General features: G+C 40.3%; 1 protein-coding gene and 1 long non-coding RNA gene across 11 annotated transcripts in view; one reads left to right on the top strand and one right to left on the bottom strand.

The window, feature by feature from the left end:
* pebp4 (phosphatidylethanolamine binding protein 4) overlaps positions 1–18,482 on the top strand; it is a 553,891-nt gene that overhangs the window by 33,256 nt on the left and 502,153 nt on the right. The window lies entirely within an intron of this gene.
* LOC148135688 (uncharacterized) overlaps positions 1–18,482 on the bottom strand; it is a 246,480-nt gene that overhangs the window by 186,077 nt on the left and 41,921 nt on the right. The window lies entirely within an intron of this gene.

Below are 18,482 nucleotides of genomic sequence, written 5' to 3'. Positions count from 1 at the left end.
AATGGACGAAGTAAAACTGAGAGGCAAGAAAGAAAAGGTGCGAAAGCATATGGGGTTCCAGAGAAAGGCTGAGTTGAAATGAAGAGATGAAGCCATGTTGGGATGGGAGAATGGCTCAATTTTGACGAGACAGGATCTCTGTAGTAATAAGCTGTAGAGATTCAGTGATGGCTGATGTGCTGATGATCAAATAGAAATCAAATTGGTGAAAGATTTTCAAAAGTAGAAAATGTTACCAGCAATCATATTATGACATGCCCCTTATGGTAGGACGTTTTGCATATTTGGTGTTAGAATCATTGAAACGTTAGCATTTGAATGGAAATTGTAAACTTCAATTATTTTATGTGCCTGCCTGTGCTGTATGAAGGCAACTAATCTTTGGACCTTCTGTTAGTCTTTGTTGACAGCAGATGTGCAAGTACTTCAAGATGTGAAATGTTTTTTCTCGCATGTTTAAGACCACCTACAAGTTTTTGCACTCAAGGACACAATCTACTGTTGACCAAGAATGGAGAGGTGCTCATAAAGGACAAAGAGGGAATGAGCACCTACTGGAATGAGCACATGTAAGATCTCCTTAACAGAAACTCTGCCTTCAATGTGTTTGCTTTGACTTGATCCTGTAGAATGCCGACTGCCATCTTGGTGCAAATCCAAACTGTTGTGAGCTGAAAAGGATGATTTGACATGGAAAGAACAGTGAGGATTCAGTAGTAGATGAAGCTGAAACACTAAAATGTGATGGAGAAACACTGTTAGCTAGATTCTTTACCTTATTTACTTTATCTTGAAGGTGGAGACCGTACCAAGATATAGTTACGACACTGAGGTGAACCCCTTTGTTAATTAAACCAAACACCCAGAAAAGCTCGCCTCGCCTCATAATCTCTTAAAATCTGAATGACAGAGAACTCCCAAATTCCATTATTTCAAGAAAATAGCATGCATTTATTTTCTAACTCTAAAAGTGAATGCTAAACAACAATGATTCACTACTCTAAGCCCCCCTCTCTGCCTGCAACTTAATAAAACGATATCAACTTAATTTCAAAACCATGCAGTCTCTAACTTGTTCTGTGTCTTCAGTCTTCTAGCTGAAGATCTCCCTGGGTTGTCTTCTTTCTTTTTACTGCAAGTGTGTTTCACATTTAAAAAGTACCTGTGATAGAGAGTATTTTCTAGTTTCTCTGAGAGCAAGATGTTAAGATGGCATTTAGCTCTCCAGGGATTTCTCTCTGATCAGTTGGTCTCTGATCAATTTTCAAAATGTCCGCATTCTTATACCCCCAACATGGATCGTCTCATTGGTTGGATGTTGGCAAAACAATAAATTGGGTTCTATTATCCTAGGGCATAACTTAAACTGGTTAAATTCGAATTGTTATCAAAATAGCAACTAAAACTCATGTATCAATTTCACAGCCAAATGTTACATATTTTCAATTTTCTAGTTCCCTCTGGGACTGCCATCTAGTCACATACACAGATGTTTGCAAGCTCTCAGTTCAGAACAGCATTCTTTCTCTCTTAAAGGTACAGGAAATGCCTTCAACTTCATTACAATATTTTGGTGATGTTGTCATCTTGAAAGAAGAATGACAGGTCCGTCTGTGATAACTGCAGAGGATTTCCAATGTTATGGTTAAGAAGGCATGTGAGGCGCTTGCTTTTATTAGCCGAGACATAGATGTTAAGATCAGGAAAGATATGTTGGAACTGCGTAAAGTGTTTGTTAGGCAACAGCTTGTATACTGTGTGCCGCAACTAGGAGAAAGTGAGGACTGCACATGCTGGAGATCAGAATTGAAAAGTATGGCGCTGGAAAAGCACAGCGGATCAGGCAACATCCTAGGAGCTGGAGCATCAACGTTTCAGGCATCAGCCCTTCATTCCTGATGAAAACGTGGATTCTCCTGCTCCTCAGATACTGCCTGGCCTGATATGCTTTTCCAGTGCCACAGTTTTCAATACTGTGTGCAGTGCCCATTATAGGAGGGTTGTGATTGCACTGGAGGTTTACAGAGGAGATTTACCAGGATGTTGCCTTAGCTGGAGCGTTTTAGTTATGAACAGACAGACTGGATAGACAGAGATTGCTTTCATTAAAGTGAATTTTCATAATTTTGTTTTTGATGGCTGACAAATACTGCTATGGTATTTCGTGCACACAGCTGACAGATTTATGGTTCCAACTTCCGGTTTCCATTCACCATTCCTTCTTCTTGTAAAAGGTTATGATGAATTGATTGTGATTTAAGCATTGCTTTCTGCACACCAGCTGACGCTAATTCAGTGTTAAATCATTTTAGTAGATCTCCGAGCTAAAGGCAAGATTGTGCTCATTTAAGTAATCAGCTTAGAGTATCTAGCAGATGGAATTCCACCTTTGAGATGATGGTTAGGCTGAGAGACACTGTGTGTGTGGTCAGTTTGTTTGCTTGATTTATGAATATTGCTCAGCTGAAGAAAAAGAATATTGCTGAAAAGTTACAGTTGAAGTAAATTTATAAAATTTTGCACCTAAGCAGTTGCAGTATCAAATGATAGATCACTCGAGTACTTGCGTAAGTGTCTGTGATGTATGGTCATATTATCTGAAAAACTGTGTTACATGATTTTTCTTTATTGCAAGTGTTGGTGGCAGTCAGTAAAACAGATTACTTTTTAGGTCAAATCGATATGTATTTCATTTACTGAGTTTTCAAGCACACTTTGTACGATATACACTTCAACATTATATGAAAACATACTGTGATACTCTCCAGAGCATTCCCGACTGTTTCAAAAACAGCATTTGTGCTTTATTCTAACTGCAGATTGCTCCCTTTGAATCCATATCAGAAGTTTTTTTCAGAATTGGTGAAGGAGTATTTGTATAAATAACACAAGTGCTTCACTCCATCTTCAAATGTTTGTGAGATAATTTTAGCAATCATGAGAGGGTGGTGCCTCACTGCATTTCATGGAGCTTCCTAAGGTGGCAGACTTTGTCAGAAATCTGCAAGAAGTCAGGCTAACATCAAAATATAGCAACTGATAATTTGCTTTGATGTTTATGAATCAAGCAGTCAAACTTAGACTGCAAACATTGTCATCAGTAGCTGAAAACCTCTCCACAATATATTGTGAACATTCTTTTCTGTTAGAATTCTTTGCTGAAAATAAAGTAGCCAGAAGGTGGGTCAGCCAGAAGGTTAAATGTGTGGCTGAGTGACTTCATGTAAGCATGTTCCATTAGAAACGCCATTATGAGATGAATACTAATGGTGCACATTAAAAATATATTAAGAATTCTAAATATCCCTATGTATTTCTCCTTCTAAAAATGTTGAAAGAGTTTTTCAGTGATTCCTTGCACTCAAAATTAAACTGAGTGATACTTGTCGCTTGGAATGTTTTTTAACCAGTGAAGATAATGTGGAACAATTTACATAGAACATAGAACAATACAGCACAGAACAGGCCCTTCAGCCCTCAATGTTGCACCGACCTGTGAACTAATCTAAGCCCCACACCTCTACGCGATCCCATCATCATCCATGTGCTTATCCAAGGATTGTTTAAATCTCCCTAATGTGGCTGAGTTAACTACACTGGCAGGCAGGGCATTCCATGCCCTTATCACTGTCTGAGTAAAGAACCTGCCTCTGACATCTGTCTTAAATCTATGACGCCTCAATTTGGAGCTATGCCCCCTTATACAAGCTGATGCCATCATCCTTCTTCGCTGTCCACTACAACTCCAATTTGTGTTATTCAGACTGTGCAAAATAGTTATTTTGTCGACGACATCAACTCATGTCCAATTAAGAGATACTTTAACTGAGCTTTATGTTGTTGTAATTACTTCAGCATTGCCAGACTACCCTACCTGTTTCTACATAGCCAATCATTTGCAGAATGTCTAAAAATGTTGCATGTACTGATATGTGTCAAAACATTCCTGTGTTGACTCAAAGTTCCGGACCACACAAAAGTTTCATTTTCAACACACACTTTATGTCAGCTCATCCAGCCAAGAGATCTGAAGTCGACACCAGAGTAGCACTCCGGCTTCCTCATGGTGGACTTTCAATAGATCTCTAAACATAGCATGGAAGTAGTATTCTTTATCGCCCTTATGGGCATAACTAATGCACATATTTCTCAACCTTGTGACTAATTGTTACTACATCTTGTACTGTTCACATAAGCCATTAGCAGCTAAGCAGTGTGGTAAACAATATTCCATTAATTAAAAGAAAACAGCCCCATCCAAGGACTGGGAGAAGATAATTCGAAACAGCTTGATCCAAGGACAAGGAGGAAAGTAAATACGGCTAGCTCCAACGTGAGGCGAGAGCACCTGCAATCGTTACCACTCATACAACCACTGAGACCTTCCAGCCCCCAGCCTGCCATGAACACAGGCACATAATTCATTTTTTAAAGGAAATTATTTTTAAAGTGGATCAAACTTTTTAACTGTTGATTCTCTGATACTTCATTGTTCCCTCCTTTTGATCATTTCATGATCAGCCACTCCTAAAGCCGAGAACGATAGCAATCAGATATCAGTGGCCATAAGCATCTGAATATGAGAATGCAGGTGATTACAGTGAGTATATTAATCCCGAATTGTAACAACATGCCCTCAATATTCCCGAAGAGACTCCCAAATGGCTACCATCCTGTCTCTGTCCCATGCAGACCATAATCGACATTGTGAATTTTCTCGACCTCCTGGGTAATGTGCTTGGAGAGGTCAGTAATATTGGTGGATTTGTCAGGAATGTAGGTACGACATTCCTTGTCTCTTATAGCACAAGTGTCGCCCTCCTTGGCTAGGACAAAGTTCAAGGCCAAGCAATTTTGAAGGGTCACCGTCCTGACTGCGACTAGTTCTGCATTGATTTCCATCAGGGCATTTGCAATGTCATTGGCGACTGTTTCCAAAACTGCCTTTAACTTACACAGTTCTTGGGAATGCAAATAGTTTGCATCGTGAGGGGAAGACATCCCAACCCAGGTGAGAAACTCAGGGAGGTACCTTTTGGGCTTCGGAGGTGAAGGTAATTTATTTAAAATCCTAATGCGAGGCACGACATATCCCATATAACACAATCCCTTCCAGTCTGAGGGAAGCCATGGATAGGCTAAGAGTCCGCAAATACAATAGGTGCCATTGTAGGAGGTTAGACTGGACTATCTGCTCCTCCACAACTTGGGAGCAGGGTTATTCCAGAGGGAGCCTGATGCCTTATGAAGAAAGGCAGACCAATCAAACAAAAATAACCAAATTTCATCAAATTCGGGATAGGTTCAAACAGATCCCATATTTAGATCCCATTGGAGAAGTTCCCATCTCGACAAAAGCAATGGTGTTGTTACTGATATTGTTAAGGACTGCAAGAAAAGAGGGTAGATTGGATCTGTTATAGTCTGGTTGGTACCAGCCTCTGAATAGAGTCATATCATACCCTGCTCACCACCATTGTTGCATGGCCTCAGTGTTATCAGGATCACTGAAGGAGTTCCGGCATATTAGCTATTTGTCCAGCACTGGCCAGCTAAAGGACTGGCCACAAAGGAATATCCGCCGTGAGTGGGGCGGCACATGAGCACATACCCAACAATCAGTTTCCTTTCCCGTCATATGGGCACTGAGATAAGCCAAATACAAAAATGCATTATAACGTATAGATCATCTTAGTTGCCCTCCCAGGGACAAAGAGGTGCAGTCCGAAATCCTTTTGTCCCCAAAGTAAAAGCCCCTAAAGTTACCAGTATCTAATGCGTTTTTCTTTCTTAACCCTCGTCTGTTTCTTCACTGACTCACTTACAGTTCAGAGTGGTTGTCCTTACACTTTCATGGCTATGGGAGTAGTCAGCAACACCTGAAACAGTCCTTTCCACGATGGTTGTAACTTTTTTTCTGGTCCCAATTATTAATCAGGATGGAACCTCCAGGTTCTAAAGTATGGTAATCCCCATCAGACAGGTCGTTACCCTCTAAGTGGGCTTGGCATACTTGGAAATGTAAACTTTGCAGAGTTTTGGTTAACCTTTGCAGGTACTTTCCCACTTCCTGTCCTCAGAGTGTGCATATTTAGTCTTTCAGGAACGGGTGGTTGGACTACCCCAGGTTCCCACGGGGTCCGCATAGGCTTTCCACAGATAATCTCAGCGAGGGATAACCCTGTTCTACCTGAGGGGGTAACTCTCATATGGAATGGTGCCAAAGGTGGACCTTCAGCCAGTTCAGTCCAGTCTCCTGTGTTAGTTTGGCTAACTTATTCTTTCAAACGCCATTTGCTCCTTCCACTATCCCAGCTGCTTTTGGATGGTGAGTACAGGGAAACTGTTGCTTTATACTCAGCTCTTTGTAGATCTTCTCATTTATTCTAGCTACAAAGAGTGGTCCATTGTCTGAGCTTATAATTTCTGGAAGTCCACAACTGGGAATCATTTCCCTCAATAATATTTCCCTCAATGATATTTTTACCTCTCTTGGAGCAGTATGATCATTCATTGGGATTGCTTCAATCCATCGACTAAATGCATCTACTATTACTAAACAATACCTACGACAATGTATTGCAGGTAATTCTATAAAATCGAGTTGTAGACAAGCAAAAGCATCCCTTTTCCAGCATTCATCTTTTTACACATGAGGCATGCTTTAGCTCATTTCTCAGCTGCTTTCTGGAAATCCAGATGCTATCAGATTTGTAATAAAGTATTAACCATTCCCTCCTTGCCCAAGTGTGTACAATTATGCACGTAATCAGCTAAGATTGGTGGGAGCAAAGAAGGAACACAAACTTATCCCATAGGGGTCACCCACAGCTTGGTCTGAGTGTCGAGGGAGCACCCCATTTGAGTCCATAGTTTGTGCTGTTCAGCAGGGGTGTCCCCTGTAATTTCTGTATCTCACCTTGGGCTGGCATACTTGTCCTGAAACTGTTTCTAAACGGGTTTTGCTGGGAACCCAATGGAACCAGAAGTACAGGTTGTCAGGCCGCCTGCTTGGCAGCAGTGTCTACCCACTCACTGCCTTTGGAGACTGTATCCGTTGCACGAGTGTGAGCCAAGCATTTGATAACTGCTAGACTGGTTGGCAATTGCAAGAGGTTATGGACAAAAACAGCATTACTTAATGGGCTGTCTTGTGGAAGTTAAAAATCCCCTGTGTTCCTATGGGGCTCTGTAATCGTGGACTATGCCAAAAGCATAAAGAGAGTCAGTATATATATTTGCAGATTTTCCCTTTGCTAATGTGCAAGCATGAGTGAGGGCAAGCAAGTTGGCTTTCTGTGCTGACAGGAGTTTCAATGGCTGCTTGCACAACAATCTCATAATCGGTGGCAACCGCATATCCTGAAAAACATTGTCCTATCCTAGGAAGTGCAAGACATTTGGTAATCCTGCTGTATTAGTTTTGCAGCTGGACATGCTTTTGCCGAGAACAAGCAAATCATCCACATACTGTATTACTTTCAATGCAACTGGTAGTTTCAAGGTCACGACAAACACACTTTGCTCTCCAGTGGCCATATTACCCACAGTTAAAACAAGAGCCTGCCATTCATACCTGGGGTCAGGGGTGGGGGGGTTTGATCGTCATCACCCGTTTGTTCCTGCTGTTTAGTGATTTCCTCTAGTGATAAAATCATACAGCACAGTGCAAACAAAACTTGGGGGGGTGGCATTATACATTTGAATCATCCTTTGGACATAATGGGCGAATTGGGCTCGTTGTCTTACGAACCGGAACTTGATTCGTTGTCATTATCATTCCTTAGGGCTTCCAAGGGGGGCACACTCCAATTTTTGGTTCCTGATCACTGTCATCAGTTGCTCGGGGATTTGGTTACTGTCGTATTGGGCATTACAATTGGGGACCAACCTGGAGTCCACTAACCTCGGGGCAAAGGTCAGAGTAGTCCTTCTCAGGATCCCTCAGGAGCCTGGTATGGTGGCGGGGACAGTGAAGTAGGAACAGGCGGGTAAACTGGGGGAGCCAGCAATCTCAGAGAACAGCTCCTTCCTCATTTCTATCAGTGTCATCCTCCTCATCAAAAAGGGTTGGTGTGCCAGACATGGGCCTGGAATCCTGAGTAGAACTTAGATTCTCTTCACAGCGCTATTGCTTGAACCCTTTTTGTTTCTCTTCCTCAGTCTTAGTGTCCTTCTGCTGTTTCCACGGCTCCCTTTGATGCCTCCCATCTGCCCATTTGCACTCAGCTTTTAACATCCAGCAGCTTTTGTGAGTTCCATCTGCTGTACATAGCTCTATCCCCCATCACATGCATTATTTCTCCAACTGGCCAGTCAATTATCTTTCCTTTCCATTTACTATCGGCTTTATCCTTCCATTCTTTAATTAATAATTTCCCACAAATTTTCTTCCAAATTATGTTGACTGCTTGTTCACAAGAGGCCACATCCCAGGTCCCGAGTTTGCTGACCGATACAGCGGGCACAGAACGGATTTTTCATACATGATTACAACCTGTTTACAATAGAACTTACAAGGGCAGGTGTCCCCACATCCCCTTCAATACTTGAACATCGTTCAATGTCACCTCCACATCTTCATAAATCTTGTCAGAAAGTTAGAACACTTTACCAAAATTTAGTTCAAACAGTCCAAAATTCAAATTTTCACAAAGTACATTTACCGTGAGAAAATTAAAGATTAGTTTACATGTTAAAACTAGGTCTACCTCGACTTCCAAAAGGCCTTTGATAAGGTGCCACATGGGAGGCTGCTGAGTAAGGTGAGGGCCCTTGGAGTTCGAGGTGAGCTACTGGTATGGATTGAGGATTGGCTGTCTGACAGAAGGCAGAGAGTTGGGATAAGAGGTTCTTTTTCAGAATGGTGACAAGCGGTGTGCCGCAGGGTTCAGTGTTGGGGCCGCAGCTGTTCACGTTATACATTAATGATCTGGATGAAGGGACTGGGGGCATTCTAGTGAAGTTTGCCGATGATACAAAGTTAGGTGGACAGGCAGGTAGTACTGAGGAAGTGGGGAGGCTGTAGAAGGATCTAGACAATTTGGAAGAGTGGTCCAGGAAATGGCTGATGGAATTCAATGTGAGCAAATGTGAGGTCTTGCACTTTGGAAAAAAGAATACAAGCATGGACTACTTTCTAAACAGTGAGAAAATTCATAAAGCCAAAGTACAAAGGGATCTGGGAGTGCTAGTTGAGGATTCTGTAAAGGTAAACATGCAGGTTGAGTCCGTGATTAAGAAAACGAATGCAATGTTGTCATTTATCTCAAGAGAGTTGGAATATAAAAGCACCGTTGCGCTACTGAGACTTTATAAAGCTCTGGTAAGGCACCATTTGGAGTACTGTGTCCAGTTTTGGTCCCCACACCTCAGGAAGGACGTACTGGCACTGGAGCGTGTCCAGCGGAGATTCACACGGATGATCCCTAGAATAGTAGGCCTAACATATGAGGAATGGCTGAGGATCCTGGGATTGTATTCATTGGAGTTTAGAAGATTAAGGGGAGATCTAATAGAAACTTACAAGATAATACATGGCTTGGAGAGGGTGGACGCTAAGAAATTGTTTCCGTTAGGTGAGGAGACTAGGACCCGTGGACACAGCCTTAGAATTAGAGGGGATAAATTCAGAACAGAAATGCGGAGACATTTCTTCAGCCAGAGAGTGGTGGGCCTGTGGAATTCATTGCCGCAGAGTGCAGTGGAGGCTGTGATGCTAAATGTCTTCAAGGTAGAAATTGATAAATTCTTGATGTCACAAGGAATTAAGGGCTACGGGGAGAATGCAGGTAAGTGGGGTTGAAATGCCCATCAGCCATGATTGAATGACGGAGTGGACTCGATGGGCTGAATGGCCTTACTTCCGCTCCTATGTTTTATGGTGTTTCGGTCGTATAACAGTATTTGGAAGTTCATTCTGGCCAGAAAATGAAATTCTGAATGTGATAAATTCAAATTCCAAGAGAGAAATTCCAATTCTAAGAGATAAATTTGACCAATCTTTGTGACCCAATTTTCTAAACATTTCCTGGCAGATTTTCTTTTACACTCGTACTCATAGTTCCACGTGGTGTTGTGTGATTTTTAACATAGTTCCACAAAAGGACCATGCTTGATCAAATCACCATGGATTTCCAAAATGTAGACTTAATTTGAAACATTCCTGGATCTGGGATTCCAGGGAACAAAGAAAAAATTCTACAAGACCACATGTAATCACCGACGACCAAATGTACATTCAAAACAGGCCACAAAGAATTAACACTTAGTTCAGTGAACGGAACACTAAAAATTGGCCCCTCTCTCTCTCTGTTTCCTTTGCCTTTTTGATTTTGTCACAATTTCTGACGATTGTGCTATGTAATCAGGTGGAAGTGGCTTCTCAGTTCCTTATGTCCATTTCACCCACTTGTTGACAAAGTTTTTGTTCTGGATCAGGCCAGCAGTGGACAGACATGTATGTTAAAGGTGTTCCCTTCTGTGACTGCACCTCATGAGAGATTTTGTTGCCCATTCTTTTGACATTCTCTCTCTCTCTCTCTGTCTCCCTCTCTCAGGGAAATGGGTCTCTCCCTCTCTATCTCTCTATCTCTGAGGGAAATGGGTCTGGGTGGATTACTCTTTGGAGGGTTGGTGTGGACTTGTTGGGCCGAAGGGCCTGGTTCCACACAGTCAAGAATCTAATCTAATCTCTCTGTCTGTTTCTCTCTCTTACACACACACATACACTCTATAATTGTTTAATCACTCAAACTGGACATCCTTTAATTCGTATGTTACAATTTACCAAGTTGCCTAGTTCACACAAAGAATTTGCCAAAATGTCCAGTTTCTCTGAGGGGCCTCTAACTCTTATAGATCATTTTCCTGATCAGGTATTCTCTCACGCATAGTCTGAAGGGGAGTCCCCTTTCCAACTACAGTGAGGGACGATCCAGTTGTACCTTATGACCTCTTGCTCGACGATAAACAAGTTTCAACCAGCCAATACTATGGAGTGAGAAATTTACCGAGCCCGCCCTCCTTTCTCTGTGATCTGATCATTTCAACCGGCCACATCCGAAGGAGATAGCTGTCAGCTCTCAGAGACCACCTCCCTGACCGGGGTCCCCAGTCCTGACTCTGCCTCAAGAAGAATAAAGAATAGCCAATTCCCCAAAACTTTCTCACCTGTTGTCAGTTCACCACATTTATTATGGAAACTGCTTGTCCAAATTTATCATCTTGTGCTATAGTGTTGAGAGTTCAAGAACAGAGTCACATGTGAGGCATACACAAGTCCATGAGAGTGGCAGAGCAAGTGACAAAGGCTATGTTGAGAGACAAGTTAGACAATCCTTAGCTGTGTAAACAGAGGCATGGAAGTTTTGCTAAACCTGAAGAAATAACTGCTATCCTCCAGCTAGAGTGTTATATCAAATTCTGGACATCCCCCTTTTTGCAGAATATCAAGACCCAAAAGAGGTTTCAGAGAGAATTTCTCAGCATATTAGCAAGGATGTAGAACATCAGCTAAATGAAGAGATAACAAAAGCAGACCTGTACTCAAATTAATTTGTTGATTTTGCGTTTTAGAGTATAGTGGTTACCTAAAACAAGAAAAAGCAATGCTTGCATTTTTTAAACTCTTATACATTAAAGTGCTTCTGTTTAAACCATGAAATCATGTGGCCTTAATCTCTCAGTAACTGTCTGAGATTTCAACTTTTTTAAATGAAATGTCCCTGGATTCAATTGGGCTCAACAAAAAGGCCATTGGTCCAAGGAATCCATCTCAACTCTTTATCGGAAACCAAGTCAGTTTGCTTGTTAACAAACTGAATTATTTGACATTTACAAAAGGTAATATTGTCCACCTGTCTACCATTTGTTGGATACTTACTCAGGGTTGGGTGTATAATTCCTCAGATTCTACCTGGGGCTGCTGCCAAAAACAAGGCAGGAGAGGAATTGTTCAGCCTCATGTTGATCTTGTCTGATGGCATGGTGATTATCTGAATGACCTTCTGCAATATTTTTAATATTGGGTTGAGCATTTTGATAATAGCACAAGTTAGGCTAACTGACTAACTGTTTCCAAATGTGATGAGAATTGTTATATTTTCAGTTTTCCAATTGACTAGAACCTTTCAGAAATGAGGAATTTCTGAAGATTGCAATCAATGCATCAATTGTTTTTGCAGCAACCTGCTTAAGCCCTGAGGGTGAAAAAATCAAATCCAGTGGGCTTGTTAATCTTCAGGTCACTAGTTTTCCAGTTCAGCATAGATTGATTCTTATGATTGTGATTGCTTTAAGTTCTGCCCTTCCTGTTACCTTTTGATTGTCCACAGTCTTGAATGCTTTCTGTATCTTCCACTGTGAAAACAAGTGCAACATATTTGTTCATTTCTTCCATTTCATTTTCTCTCCATTATTAATTCCCAGCCTCAACCAAATGGCAAATGCTTACTTCTATTTTTTAAATATTTCTGGAAGCCTTTACTGAATTGTAAAAAAAATTTCTTGTTAAGATTCTCTCGTGGTCTAATTTCCTCTTTATTGAGTTATCCTTCAGTATTCCTGACATTTTCTCAGTCATCTGGCCTTCTAGTATTCTTTGTCGTTTTTTTTTTGTCCAATTTGACACCATCGTTAATTCTTGGTTAGTTGTGATTGGTGCATCCTTGCAGTATCTTTTATTCTGGAGATATTTTAAGTCCAGTGACCCTTCTTCAGAACTGATAGGACTGAGGAAAAAGTGGTTAAAAATAGTGAAGGTGGGTGGATGTGTATGTGTGGACGAGGCAAATAAGTGGAGACAGAGTGGAGAGAAGGTTGGCAGTCAAAAGGATGAATATGTTAAGCTAGGGAAGGAGACCATAAGTAGTTAAACGTAGGCTGGCTGTGCTGAAAGCAGCCATTGTCAGGACAGGGCCTTGCGCTTGAGGACAGGTCATGGTCATGAAACGAGATGTTCAGGTTCTAAAATTATTGAACTCGATATTGAGTCCTGAAGGTTGCAGGTTGCAGGGTCTCGAAGCGGAAGACGAGATGTTGTTATTCCAGTTTGTGCCGAGCCACTGCACCAGGCCCACGATACAAATGTTGCCTGGGGAATACAGTGGTTAACTCTCGTTTAACTCCTCTAATTTTCTTCAGATCAAAGGCGTGGCCTTAGGTACCACCATAGGCTCCAGTTACGCCTCTCTCTTTGTGTGGTATCTTTGGATCCGACTCAGTCGATCCCCACAACATTTTCTCTTACTCAGAATTGGAAAAATTGACCAATTTTGCTTCCAATTTTCACCTTGCTCTCACTTTCATTGGTCCATCTATGACTCCTCCCTTTGCTTCCTTGACATTTCTGCTTCTATTTCTAACGAAAGATTGGTCACCAATATTTGCTGCAAACCCACTGAATCCTTAAGTTACCTGGACGAGACATCCTCCGATGTGGCTTCCTGTAAGGATTCCTCCCATTCTCCCAGTTTCTTTGCCTCTGTTGCATTTGTTCTGATTATGTCAACTTTTGTGGGGTGGGGGTGGCTCAGAAATGTCCGCCTTTTTTCTCAAGTGAAGATTCCCCACCACTGTTTTATGAAGATGTGGGTGTACGGTACCTTTATGAGAGTAAAAGCTAGCAGTGACAGCACCAAGTGTTGTCAACAAGACACAATGTAACATCTGCTCCAGCTACTGGGGTAGTTAGTTACCTGGAAACGACAATACAGATTCGAATTGGGTCAATCAGTTTAAATTATATCCTGAAAAAATACCAAATTCCAGTAAAGTTTGAATTGAGTATATTGGCAATCTTAAAAGCTAATGACGCAATCTGATGCTTTGGGGTAAAAGACTGGAGAAAATCGAACAGTTGGGAGGAGAACTGCCACTGGACCAACAGATGTAGAGTGCTGGTCAGAACTTTCTGAGAAGTACCTGTCTAAAGAAAGAGTTTGCACAGAGAAAAACCTCAACCCTGAACTGGGGAGCAAATCTACCGACGGAGATAGAAAGAAGATTCAACTGCCGGCTGGTTTTAAAAGTAGAAATTTTCTGTAAATCTTAAGTGAGGGGTCTTATCAGACTCGTATTACATAAGGGAAGGTAAAGGTACACGAGAGAAAGTGAATAGTTCGTTAATTATTCTCTGTTATACTTTAAAAATTAACAACTTTATTTCTTACTTTCAATAGTTCGAGGCCCCTTGAATTTTTACAGATTACTGCATGGGATAAATCTTCTCTGTGTTACTGGTTTTAATTTAAGTAGGAGTGTTTACTCCGTGTCAAAACAACTGCGATTTACAGGGCACTGACCCATGTCTGTCTCATTTCCCAGACTTTTTCCTTCACCCTTTTTCTTAAGAATGCCCCTATACACTTCATATTGATTAAGAGATTCAATTGAACTAAGTTGTATATAATCTAAAATATGAATCTCTTTTATTTTTGACGAGAGCCTCAATATCTTTATTCGTCCCTTGTTCCTTCATCTCACCAGCCTTACCCTTCAATCAAACAGGAAAATAATGCTTTTGAACTCTCATCATCCCACTCTTGAAAGCTTCCCACTTGTCACATGTCCTTTTACTTCCGAACAGCTTATGCCAATCAACTTCTGAAACTTCTTGACTCATCCATTAAAATTTGCTTTACTCCAATTAGACACTTCAACTTTTATGGAAGGCTTATCCTTTTCCATAACCATTTTGAAACTAATAGAGTTATGATCGTGACACCCAAAGTGTTCTCTTACTTTTACTTCAGTCACCTGCCCTACCTTATTGCCCAAAAGAAGGTCTAGTTTTGCTCCTTATCCAGTAGGAGCATCCACGCATTGTTAAAGAAATTTTTCTTGAACACTTTTGTCAAATTCTTCATGATCCAGACCTTCAACATGATGATAACCCTAGTCAATGTTTAGAAAATTAAGATCCCCATTATTACAACCTTATTATGCTTACATATTTGTTTTTCAATTTCCCTCTTACCAATGGGGAGTGCTGCAGTACAATCCCATCAATGTGATCTTTCCTAATTCTAATTTCTATCTATCTATTTTCACTGGATGATTTTTGATAAATATCTCCCTCTTGTTGCAGCAATAATGTATCCCTGAATTAAAAATGCCACCCCTTCCTCCTTTCTTGCCTCCTTTCCTATCCTTTGTATAGCATCTAAAACCTGGAACATTGAGCTGAGTTCATCAGCCTCAACTGTAAGCCCCCTTGCATTGAAATAAGTGTAGTTTAGTGCATACTCTGATTCTGTCTTGTCTTTCTTTTCTAATTGACGTGCTCTCTTCACATTCAGAGCCTTCCCCATCAATCTTTGTATTTACACTGCTACTTGGAATTCCTCCACTCCTCCTCTCGATCATTACAAAGCCTCCCCTAATGGAATGAGCTAATCTCCCAGTTCAGACAGTGATCTCTTTCCAGTTCAGGTTAGACCCATCCTTTTTTAACAGATCTTTTCTGTCCAAAAAGGCATTCTAATTGTCCAAAACTTGAATCCCTGAACAATAAATGAGCTCTTTAGCCATTGATTGATCTCCTTTATCCTTTTGTTCCTTCCCTCTTTTGAGTTTGGCATTGGGAGAAAATGAGAGATCACTACTTGTACTATTTTTTAATCTTCAATCTAATGTCTTAAATTCACTTTGTACTGTGTTAACCTTTTCCTTAAAAATGTCATTTCTACCAATGTGTACAATAAATTTCAGCTTCTCAATCTCTCCTTTAACAATATGCTTGAAACGTTCAGAGACACCTTAATCTCAGTACCAGAAAAGCAATGTACCATTCTAAATTTGAGCTCATTGTCACAGAATCTCCTGTTTACTCCCCCTGACAGAAGAATCCCCATAACAATAATTCTACTAAATTACGTCAAATATTACCAAACATAAGAATCATTCCGAGTGTCCAGTAACTGACTGCTTCTTCATTTTCCTCAGAGAGACTATTCCCTTCAACAATACCAACAATTGAATATCTGTTCGATCGAGGAATAGCCACCAGAGACTTTTGAACTATCTTCTTACCTTTCCTGACAGTCACCTATCTATCTTACTGACCCTGCTCTGTAATAACTTTTCCAAATCTGGCCACCTCACTCTGTGCTTCACGTATACCCTTATTGACAGTAAACCTAAAAGAAACTTTCAAATAAACTACCTTTTGTCACCTGTAAAAACATTGTTAAAATGGAAAAAGTTCAAAAATATGTATACCAAACATGTAAAACTTGAATAAAATCAACCACTTAGCTGATTGATTGAATAAAAAAAAGACTCTTATTCAATAAATTTCATGAAGAAAAGAAATCTTATCCAGAGCTGATCACATGTAGGACTCCCCGAAATGAAAACACAACTCCTTCTATGAAAAAAAACTTCGGCTTTCCCAAACAAATGTTGCAATGTAAAAGAAAACCCTTTAAAACTTTCTTTTTAACTTTTAAATTTAGAATAAGGAAGAACCTCAGCCGTTCATTAGACACCCAGAAAAGCTCATTTCAATGAAAAAGATACTTGCTTCAAATTATGTTTTTTTTGTATGTTAATGAACCAAAATGTATAAAAGTCTTGCACAGCATTAGTGAGATAGAACAGTTGCTACCTTAGATTACACCAGTGTCCACGTGCTACCTCATAAACATATTTGAATCCAGTACAGCAGCACTGATGGAGAGCAAATTGAGATTGTATTGGAAGGAATCAATTTTAAATAGTTATTCACAAGCTATATTAATGATTTATATGAAGAAAGCCAATGTAATTTGTATATGACGCAAAAAAGATAATACAAAGAGTCAAGTCTAGGTAGCTTAAATGAGCAGGCAAAAACCGAGTAGATGGAATATAATGTATGAAAATGTTGAGTATATGTTCATTGGCAGGAAGAATAGAGGAGCTAAATGTGATGGAGAAAGACTGCAGAAAACTGCAGCAGAAGGATTTGTGCATGAATCTCAAAAGCTATTATCCTAGTTTATTGGTGAATCAGAAGGGCAAATGAAATTGGCCTTTATTTCCAAGGCAGTGGAGTAGAAAAATAGGCAAGACTTGCTAAACCTATCCAAGGCACTAGTCAGGCCACACTGAGAATACTGTGAGCACTTTTGGTTCCCTTATTGAAAGGAAAATGTACTGGCACTAGAGGTATTTCAGAGAAGGTTCATTAGGTTGTTTTTGGGAATGGAGGGATTTTCTTATGAGGGGACACGGAATAGGAAGGACTTTGTACTCTGAGTTCAGAAGAATGAGGGAACCTGATTGAAACATATCCAATCATTAGAAGGCTTGACAGGATAGATGCAAAGAGCTTGTTTCCCTTTGTGGGGTCACAAATTAAAACAGATGAAGAGGAATTTCTTCTGAGTGTAAATCTGGGGAATTATTGAGCACAGAGGGCTGTTGAAATTGAAGTGTATTCAAGGCTGAGATAGATAGATTTTTATTCAGTGACAGAATCAAGGATCATGGGGAACGTAGAAAGATGGTGTTGAAGATTGTCAGATCAACCAAGGTCTCATTGAATGGCAGAGCAGACTCAGTGGGCTGAATGGCTGAGTTATGTAACTGTGATTGAAGTGTGTTCATTTTCAAATTGTGTTTCATATTATTTGTAGGCATGTAGGCCAACATGCAAGATTTGTGTGGCTAATTTTTGAAAGTGTAAACCAGTGCTCGTAAACCATAGATTTATTGTGTGAATATTTTCATCCTGCTGACGACAATAGTTTGATTCGGCTCCGGCAACTGAGAAGTTGCTCTTTATGGGTTCAAGTTGTGTCTTGGTTGTCATTTTCTTCCTCAAATACAGGTTTCCAATTTCATGATATCAGATCTGTGATTGGATTAAGTAATCACCAAGCCATACAGCTGCAGGTACTGATGAAACTGTAGGGTTAGAGAGAGAGAGAGAGAGAGTATATTACTTGGAAGAGAATATGAGTAAATGAGTTATGGGAAGTTCACTGTGTAGCACTGGCAATGAAATCAGTGGTGGTAAAATGTATTGCTGCACGTCAATTGAGTTACTGACAATTTCTTCCATTCCCATTTTTAGTAACTTGAATGATGGACCATTGGAGCTGTGACTTATTTTTTCTTTTTATTTGTTTCCAGTGTTTTCACTTCAAACTGTAATCAATACGTCTTGATAAGTAACTTTTACACATGTGAGGATTACCTTCTGGAAAAGTGTTCAATCATGTTAATATTTTCCCTGGATCTTCAGGTGCACTGATAAAATACTGGAATTGATCGACAGTTGGAATGGTTACGAAGTATTGTATCGATATGTTTATCTTAATGACAATTTTCAAATTGTGTCACGATGTCCCACAGAGCGACAGCCACTAAACATGTTTTTGGAGCATATTTGCTGAAATGCAGAGACCCCAGCAACAGCAATGTGAAAATGACCAGATAATTTGTTTCAGTGTTGCTGGTTGAAAAATAAAACACCAAGGAATACTTGTTCTTAT

The sequence above is a fragment of the Chiloscyllium plagiosum genome, unplaced genomic scaffold (assembly GCF_037043375.1).
Source record: "Chiloscyllium plagiosum isolate Xiang-an unplaced genomic scaffold, Cpla_swu_hap1 HiC_scaffold_48, whole genome shotgun sequence".
In the NCBI taxonomy this organism is placed as follows: domain Eukaryota; kingdom Metazoa; phylum Chordata; class Chondrichthyes; order Orectolobiformes; family Hemiscylliidae; genus Chiloscyllium; species Chiloscyllium plagiosum.
This window is presented reverse-complemented; position numbering and strand designations above follow the sequence as displayed.